Source organism: Chiloscyllium plagiosum, chromosome 31 (assembly GCF_004010195.1).
Source record: "Chiloscyllium plagiosum isolate BGI_BamShark_2017 chromosome 31, ASM401019v2, whole genome shotgun sequence".
Classification (NCBI taxonomy): Eukaryota; Metazoa; Chordata; class Chondrichthyes; order Orectolobiformes; family Hemiscylliidae; genus Chiloscyllium; species Chiloscyllium plagiosum.
In genome coordinates, this window is record NC_057740.1 from 35,117,594 (window position 1) to 35,127,218 (window position 9,625).

General features: G+C 41.8%; 1 long non-coding RNA gene across 2 annotated transcripts in view; it reads right to left on the reverse strand.

The window, feature by feature from the left end:
• The window catches only part of LOC122565407, a 15,521-nt gene extending 6,153 nt beyond the window's left edge, over positions 1-9,368 (reverse strand). Inside the window, exons 1-2 of one of the 2 annotated variants that reach the window (XR_006316162.1) lie at positions 7,309-9,361; positions 5,158-5,238 (exon numbers count right to left, since the gene is read on the reverse strand). This is a non-coding gene — a long non-coding RNA (uncharacterized LOC122565407). Of the gene's footprint in view, positions 1-5,157; positions 5,239-7,308 lie in introns of both variants that reach the window. The other variant, XR_006316161.1, reaches the window with a different exon arrangement.
• Positions 9,369-9,625: the final 257 nt, after the last annotated feature.

A 9,625-nucleotide genomic window follows, 5' to 3' on the forward strand; every position in this document is an offset into this window, starting at 1 on the left:
GGACAAGTCATGGGGGCAGTGCTGAGCTGGAAGTTTGGAACCGGGGTGAGGTGGGGGAAGGGGAAATGAGGAAACTGTTGAAGTCCACATTGATGCCCTGGGGTTGAAGTGTTCCGAGGCGGAAGATGAGGCGTTCTTCCCCCAGGCGTCTGCTGGTGAGGGAGCGGCGGTGAAGGAGGCCCAGGACCTCCATGTTCTCGGCAGAGTGGGAGAGGGAGTTGAAATGTCGGGCCACAGGGCGGTGTGGTTGATTGGTGCGGGTGTCCCGGAGATGTTCCCTGAAGCGCTCTGCTAGGAGGCGCCAGTCTCCCCAATGTAGAGGAGACCGCATCGGGAGCAACAGATACAATAAATAATTTTAGTGGATGTGCAGGTAAAACTTTGATGGATGTGGAAGGCTCCTTTAGTGCCTTGGATAGAGGTGAGGGAGGTGGTGTGGGCACAGACCAGAATCAGTTTCTCTTCTTCATTTTCTGGCCAGGCAAGACTATTCACGTCTGAATCATGCATATGCAGCCCACATTTGGAGCACAACAGGTCTCATCTTAAATAAGCAGATGGAAAGGAAGTTCAGTAAATCCCCTGGTTATCAACTGGAATTTCTCACACATTAATAAAGTGTCACTGATTGTAGTTTTATAGCAGTCAGTGCCTAGTTGAACCAATGCAAGAAACAATTGCTTCAACTTTGTTCAAAACCACTTGCTTATCTTAAACCCAGGGAACCTGCACCACAGACACACACAGCATCAATGTGTAAGCAACACCAATACAGGCACTAAATATACTGTACATTATAGACTGAATTTCAAAAGAAAAATCATTTTCTTTCATTCCAAAAGATAACCTGTAAAATTCGAATGAGAATACACTAAAATGGGAAGTACAGGATTTTGTGTAGAGGTACACCATAAATGCACACAGCATTGAAGTTAGTATGCATAAAAACCAATTGTTGGAGCACGGCCGAATGTAGCACTCAAAAGGAGACAAGTTAGGATTTAATATTGTAAAATACAGAAGATGAGGATGGAATCAGAGACGTAACAAGGGGGAAAGGTTTAAGAGTGGTGATGTTCCCACAAACGGAACAAATTTATCTGAGCATTCAGTAAAAGATATTTTGAGCTGGCAATCTCAGTACGAAATGACCAATGACGGGACATGAATTAAAATCGAGTTTAGGCAATTTAGAAACATACTGGGAATGTGCAGTTCCTGTGAAGGAAATAGTTAATGCTTTGGAAGTACACCCATCACACTCTAACCAGGTGCTGGCTGACCAGTATATTACTAGTTTCTGCTTTTTATTTTACTAAACAATTACAAAACATTTTACAAAAAAAAGTTAACATTTACAGCTGTATATAAGAGACAGCAACTTTACAAGGGAGAGGAGCAGCAAAACCAGGCCCCAAACCTTACCGTTCAACCAGTTTCCAGGGAAATGAGGACAAACCTCAAATCCCAGTTTCTGCTTTTTATTCTGTATTATTAATTCAACCTGATTACTACCTGCTTAATGTGATTTCAATACACTGTATTTCCATCACCTCAACACAGTATAGGCCCACCAAAACCCCACTCCTATAGTGCACGATAGAGGGGGGTGACTCCAGCTTGCAGAGTCCACTTGCTGTCCTAACAACTCTGAAATTCCCTACATGGAGAGACTGCCTTGCTTGCTGAGGTGAAACACGAAACATGTTGCAAAACAGGAGGAGGGAAACAAAGGTAAAGCATGGGTTTGATGTTAAGAGAAGGAAAAGAGTACTCGGTAATTAATGTAAAGCCACATTTGCGATATCTTTGCTCGAGGCTCTCGGTCACTGCCACTGAGACACTGTCCCTCGATGGTAAACAGCCTTTAACTTCTGCTGAGCACTAAAAATCAATATCCAGGAGTATGATGCATGTGGGCCCTCACTGGGTTCCGTAGCAGCTGGCAGGAGACAGACCTGTCAGGTCCATTCACCTGAACAGACCTTTCCCAAATGGGACATCCAACATGGTTTGGTCTCCCGGGGAACAGAGGGCATCGCATTTTGATAAAACGACAGTAGGAAACGGATGATTTCTGTGTGTTATATTCCCCAGCTTCACTGGGAATACTTGAGATACAAATACTTATTCCCTATACTCTCTTTAATGTCACTGTCCTTAAAATTTATCCACTACATTAAGGATTTTAAACTACATTTTCTTAAAATTCACATTCACCTCTGAACGCATTCTATCATTTATTTTTCTCTCCTATTATCCAACAGCAAGCATCGATATCATCAGGGGAGTTCAGTTACTCAGCTGTACAGCTCTCAAACAAGGACCTGTCAAGAGCAGACAGCAGCTCTCACTCCAGCTCCTCTCCAGCCTGCACCCCCTCCATCACAGAGACAGGAGGTGAGCACTATTCAAATTACTCACCTTGAAGAAGCCCACATGCACAAACTCATTTACTGGGATTTGAATGAAAACAGAACGCTGCATGATATCAGTCAGAGTGCCTCTGAAAGATATAAAATCCCCAACTGTAGATGAAGCATTAACTGACAGTTTTTGGGAAGGGCCGCATATCTGAATAAGTTCTCTTATATCTTCAAATGTATGTACGTCACTGAGCAAAGTGTAACCAGGAAAGTTGAAGGATTCAACCTCAAACCTGTGCTTAGTCAATCAAGGCATGGTGAGGGGAGAACAATTAGCCTTAGCGACCTCAAAATTTGAGCATGTGGAAGAAACTAAGCACAGAATTGTGCCGCTGATGGGTATGCAGGGAGAAATATTTGATGCAGCTATCCGACTGCCCCCTCCTCAAACATAATCAATCGACCTGCCCACATTTACAGCTTAGGTTCATCTAAAATGGACATTTAACAAGGGTTGAGGATGGAAAAGCTTGCATATTATAGTATATGCAAGGTATCTCAATGCATCTTTCAGCCAATTAAGTCATTTTCAAGCGCAGTTACTGCTATTATCTAGAAAATGAGGCAGCCTATTTACTAAATAGCACTAAAATAATGACCTAATAATCGGATGCAGGTTGAGTGTTAAATATCGGTCAAGGCATAGTGGAGAACTCATCTCGGACTAGCACTAGGAATTCTTCAGTGTCCACCCGAGAGGGCAGGCTGACCCTAATGTCTCATCCGAAATATAACATCTCCTGACAGATGCAGCACTGGTCTGAAATGGCAGCCTGGATGTCAGGTTTCAAAAAAGGGTTGGGACCCTTGACCTGGTGACTAGGTTGCAGTCACGCTATCACTGAACAAAGGCACCAACAAGAATCCACTGGCAGCGAGCTCAAGAAATTTGCCATTCTATACAAGAGACTTCCAGTCTTGATTTCCTGATTAGAACTTTCTGAACGCAACTAGTGCCTAGCAATTTGCCGCGAGCAAGGTACAAAGATTTACTGTAAGGTTCTTTAAAAGGAAATCCGATGGCACTGACAAATGTTAAATTGAATTCACATTCAGAGCAAAATGCAGAACTAGACACACGTGAATGAGAACCAACTGTAATTTATATCAGTTTATCATGAAAGGCATTGAGGCAATGAAGGAAATAAACTTTTCTAAAAGCTGAACATTCAACAATAATAGCTCATAACAAGCAAATTCCAATTAAATCAGAAAAAGAGGCTCAAAGTGACCCCCAAAAATTTAAAGAATCTTAAGTTACCATGGAAGTCATTTAAAAAAAGTATTCAAAATTTGTTACAGGGGGAAATAAAAACTTCTGTTTAACATTCAAACTCATTGAGTAAATAACCCGCTAATTTGTGGCAAGGAAGAGCTGCCCACAGTTGCTGAAGGCATTTCTGACTCTCTGAGCTGCTGTATTTTTGGTCTTTGGTTTAAATTAACTCTGGTGAGAAAACAGGGACAGGATTGTCCACGCTCAGTAATGACATTTTAAAAAAAAATCAAAATAAAACGTGAGGAACTGAGCGTAGCATTTCATTGCAGTTAACAGAGACAAGTAAACTTTAATATGTGAGAGGAAATGAGATAAAGGTTAACAAGTGGCTTTAGTGATAAGTGAAGCATTTAAATGAATGCAATACTCAAGCATACATTCATCCTCTGATTTAAAAACTTTTTCTTATCTTCAGATTAGGCACTTTACAATCTTCTGGACTTCATATTGAGTTCAACACCTTCAAATTGTGAAGCATTCCCATTCTCACTCCTTCCCTTTCTTTTAACTGTACTTGTTTATATTCTCTGTCACCATTTTCTCTCGCTCTCTCGCTCTCTCTCCCCCCTACCCTAGTGAGACTGTCTGTCTGTTCTTTAACACCTGGCAATTAGAATCACCACTGTTGTGCCATTTTCACATTCCAATCGCTTAACCTGAACTATCAGCATCTTTTCTCCCACAGCACTCCACACCCCACCCCACTCCCCAACTACAGCTGCCCCCTCCACACTTCACTTCAGCTCTGATGAAGGGTCATCTAGACTTGAAACGTTAGCTTGCTCTCTCTTCACGGATTTGGAGATGCCGGTGTTGGACCAGGGTGTACAAAATTAAAAATCACAAAATACCAGGTTATAGTCCAACAGGTTTAAGTGGAAGCACTAGCTTTCGGAGCGACACTCCTTCATCAGGTGATTGTCTGATCACCTGATGAAGGAGCAGCGCTCCGTAAGCTAGTGTTCTTCCAATTAAATCTGCTGGACTATAACCTGGTGTTGAGAGATTTTTAACTCTCTTCACGGATGCTGCCTGACTCACTGTGATCGCCAGCATTTGTTGTTTTCCGTACATCTCCTTACCCCTCTCAGATTCCCATTCCTCCTACAGGCTTCAAACCCACTCTCTTGCGCTTTCTAACCACTGTGCCATCCCATAGCAGGTGAAATCTGGATGATGGGACAGGCCAATTCTGAAAACGTCAAAGTCGGAGGTTGAGTAACTGCCCTCCTTTGACCACATAACACCTAAGACACAATTCCCTTCATGTCTACATTGAAGAATATTTTACAGTTAGGCCTATTGAGGAATTGGGAAAACAGACATTGCTCATGGGAAGCTGGAAACAAGGTAGGGATCGGAGTTTGGTTTGGAGGGGAGGAATGTGGTGGGTGTAATACAGAAGATCACAGGAAGAGAAAGGCAGGAATGCGAAGATCTACGAAAACTCACAGCGAAGCAGTGGAGAGTGTCTCGAAGCATTTGTAGTGGATGGAAAGTCAGCAAGATTGAGAGGCAGTGTGGTTAATGCTCCTGCAAAGATTGAAAGAGAAAGTAGGAGAGCAATGTGTCAGCACACCGTGAATACAGCAGACCATTTTTACCCACATGCTAAGAATCAATACTATTTCCCTGTACTCAAGTAGTGCAAGTGTTAGTAAACAGCACACTCCCTTTCGGGTACTAAATAACATGATTGAGTGCAGTCGGCTCAGCTAAAGGAATGTCTCGTGCAATGTAAAGTTCCCTCTACTCTGTTGAAACCTCTCAAACGTCCTACTGGAATCTTCTGTGGCCTGCTCAAGCATAATCTGAAGGACAGAGTTACGCAATGGGGCAATGTGCACAGGGAACTTGATTATGGCTGTCAAACTTATTTCATACAAAAGGTTCCTATAGCTTGAAGCAAGCCACATTCCATAGTTCTGAGCTGAATTTAAACAGTGCCACTTAGAACATGAGAAAACATGCATTCCTTTGCAATGTTTGCATATTTAAAGCATGACTGTGCAATGCAAGTAAATTTACCCCACGCATGCACACACCAGGAAGCTGAGTGGGTAGATGCTCTAAAATATCAACAATATGTGAACCAGGGAAACCCCCATACCCGTCTCCAAGTCATACAATATCAAATATTACAGCAAAATATTACAGGCAGATTTAAGTCCATAAGACAGAGGAAAAGGTTAGGCCATTCAGCCCATCGAGTCTACTCCTTAGTAACAAAGTGTCTAAATACATTTTTAAAATACAACTACTCAAAATGTGCCAATACTCAAAAACAACATTTTAAAAGGCAAGTCATATTGTAAAATGACAACTTTTGCACCATTTAATTTTATCTTTCTTTAATATTATCACTTGAGAAAACTTTTTATAAGGAGCTCCATTTCCTGACCTTGGTGCAAGCTGTTAATACCACATCTTGGCAAATGTGCTCTACTTGTTGACCATTTGCACTGTAAAGAAACACTTTATGGTTGTTTCTAAAACTATTCACTTCAAAACCTGAACCTGTGCATGCTTATTCAATTGTTGAATGGGAAAATCTGAGTTTTATTTTGGGTATAACTTTAATGCTAGGCTGGGGGAAGGTGGGGGTGTGTAGAGTATTGTAATGCCAACAGCGTGGGTTCAATTCCCATCAGTGGCTGAGCTTACCATAGAGGACTCTCTTTCTCAACCTCTCCCGTCACCTGAGATATGGTGAATCCCAGGTTAAATCACCACCAGTCTTCTCTCTCTCTCTCTATCATTAGAGAGCAGCCCTATGGTCTGGTAAGACTATGGTGACACAACGACACCTTTAAATATCTCTCTGAAATATCACTTCTCAAAGACATCACAAATTAGCTTCAATATTCTCCTGTGCCCCTCCTGGTCTTAGGCATGGTGTCCTCTTTTTGCCATAACAAGCAGAATTGTAAACAGAAATCCAAATGGATCAGACGCCAGGGAGACTATGGCACAGTCGTAACATCAGTGGACTGGAAATTTAGAGGGCCACCTTCATGTTTTGGGGGCTTGGATTCCAATACCACAACTGCAGCTAACTGAATTTAAACTCAATCAATCCGGAATTGAAAGCTTATAGCAAGCATGAAATTATCATGGATTTTTACAAGAACCAGTCTGGTTCACTAATAAACTTTAGGGAAGGAAATCTGCCATCCCTGTCTGGTCTGGCCTATTTGTGAATCCAGACCCACAACAGTGATGTTACTCATCATTGCTCTTTGAAATGGTTCTTGCAGCCACTCAGTTCAAGATAATTAGAAATGGGTAACACACACTGCTGGTTAGCAACACCTACACTACATTACACGAACAAATAAAAAAAAACATTGCAACGCTGAAAAGAAAGGGAATGAGTTTACTCAGCTTATTAAAATGCATCAATGCCTTCCACTAGATTTTTCAAATTTTTGTTTTATATACTCAGCATTAGATGTTTTCAGAGATGGGAATAATTTGAAGAAAGCATAACTGCCCAACCACTTGAGGCATTTACTTTGCAGGAGACAGCTAGATCATAAGACAGAGACAAATATAAAATGGTTAGAACCGAACTCTGCAGTCAGTACACTCAATAATCCTTACCTCCTCATGCCCTTTACTTCAAATAAAGTTGTGTCATCATCGTCAGTATCCATTGGAGCCATTTCCACATGGTCATCATATGAAGCAAGCAAGCCATACTTCTTTCTTTGTGTTTTCTTTAACCTAAGAGGTAGAATTTTGTTTTAAAAATTGTGAATAAAAGGACTTCTCCCTCTCGGAACCATTAGACAGGGCAGTGGGTGAAGGAATTCTTCATTTTGCAATTGGTTCACTTCACGAACATGCAGAGAAATGTCAGCTTCCTGCTGTAACAGCAATTTCATCTACAAAATTAAGATGTGTCTAGTAACCACTTATTCCCAACTCTTCCCCATCCCATTTCCTTTCCTTTCCTTTGCCTTGACGTTCAAGACACATTTCCACACATTCCTTTTGTAAGCCTTTCTGTGACAGGACCTAAACATCTTGGAACTTCTTCTCGTTTGATTTTTCTGATTTCTTGCAATCAGCTCGAAGTGGCTCAGTAGATCCTACTTTTGCCCCAAAGCAGCAGATTGTGGTTTTAAGTCCCATTCCACAGGCTGGACCACAAAAATTGGATCGCCACTTCAGTGCATTACTGAGGGGGTGCTGCACTTTCAGAACTGTTGGATGAGATATTACACAAAGGACCCATGAAACTATCGTACAGCACTTTATTCCCAAAAAACAGCAGTGCAACATTCCAATAATTTTCCTCTAAGAATCAGGATAATTAAAAGCAGATCATCTGCTTGATATAATATTCACAGTGTTGTTTGTGGGAGCTTGCTCTGCACAAATTGGGTGTCAAGTTTTCCAATTAACAGGGATCAGACTTTGATAGTATTTCACTGGGTGCTGAGTCACCATGGGACATCCTGATATTATGAAAGATACTACATCAGTGCAAGTCTCTCTTTCTAAACTTAAGAATTCCATCACCCAAATAGGACTCTATCTTGTTTATTCTGTCTTACTTTTTCCAGCTAGTGTCGAACATTCTAATGGTCTTGGCTTCTCTCTCATATTTCTAAATTTAAAAGACACAGAGCTGCCTGGAGATAAGAGGAACAGATGGCAGTGAAATGCATGACCGGTAACATTATGCAATCTCCCGCGCTCTGTCTCGCCCTGGTAGAGCAGAAACAGCAGCCTTGGCAATAGATCCTGTGTGGCGCATTACATTCCTTTGTTAAACACAATGCTAATGGTGCGGAGTGAAGGTTAAAACATGGATGTTAAACAGAATATTTAAGTGCTTTAATTGCCTCATTAGGGGCTTCAACGCTTTGGGTTACTTAAGCTAAATGGGATTCTAATTCACTTTTAAACGTTCGCACAACGCAAAATAACAAATTGGAGAGAAATTCATCATTATACAAGGTAAATTAAGGCAGTTCTGCTCAATTACTAAAAATAATATGCAACACAAAGTTAATGAGGTAATAGCTCTTTTAAAGAGTCAGCACAGGTGTGATGGGCCAAATGAACTCCTTCTGTGGTGTAGCATGCCATGAGATTGCATTGCAAACACCCTTAACCTGTCGTCAGAATGCAGCTTTTATAACACATACTATCTCCTCTTTTTATCTGTGGAGAAACCAATGAATCAAGGGATGGCAAGTAGTAGAAAGATTCCAAGGAGAATCGCACTTCAGAAGCCACACATACATACCTCTGCAAATAAATACAAGAAAGAATTCAGGAGAAACATTTCCATTTATTTGCTCATGGAATGTGGGCATCATGGCCAGGCCAATTAGTCTTTATTCATTCCCAATTGCCCTTGAGAAGGTAGTGGCCAGTTGCACTAGAGGTGGTCACGATCAGCTGCCTTCTTGAACAGGCGAGACCATGCCGGGTAGAGTATAGCCACTGATGTTAGGGAGAAAGTTCCAGGATTCTAAGCCAGTGTCTCCCATTCAGTGACTAGAATGTGGAACTCACCACAAGGAATGTTGAGCTGAATAGTAAAGGTGCATTTAAGAGGAAACTAGATAAGCAGAGGAGGGGGAATGGTAGGAGAGTCTAAAACTGGAGGGCATAGGTTTAATGTGAGGAGAGAGATACAAAAGGGTCCAGAGGGGCAACGTTTTCACACAGAGGGTGGTGAATGCCTGAACACGCTGCCAGAGGTCTCAGTTATCCAAACAAGATGGGCAGGCACTATTTCGTTCGGATAATTGATTATTCGGTTAATTGGTTCAATGCCTCTCTTCTGGGGCTCGGAGTTTTGTGAAGTTTCCTTTTTCCTGCTCTGCCTGCCTTGCTCATACACTTGTATGTAAGGGACCTACTGCATTGTTGCAGCCACCTCCCATCTACCCCCCCCCCG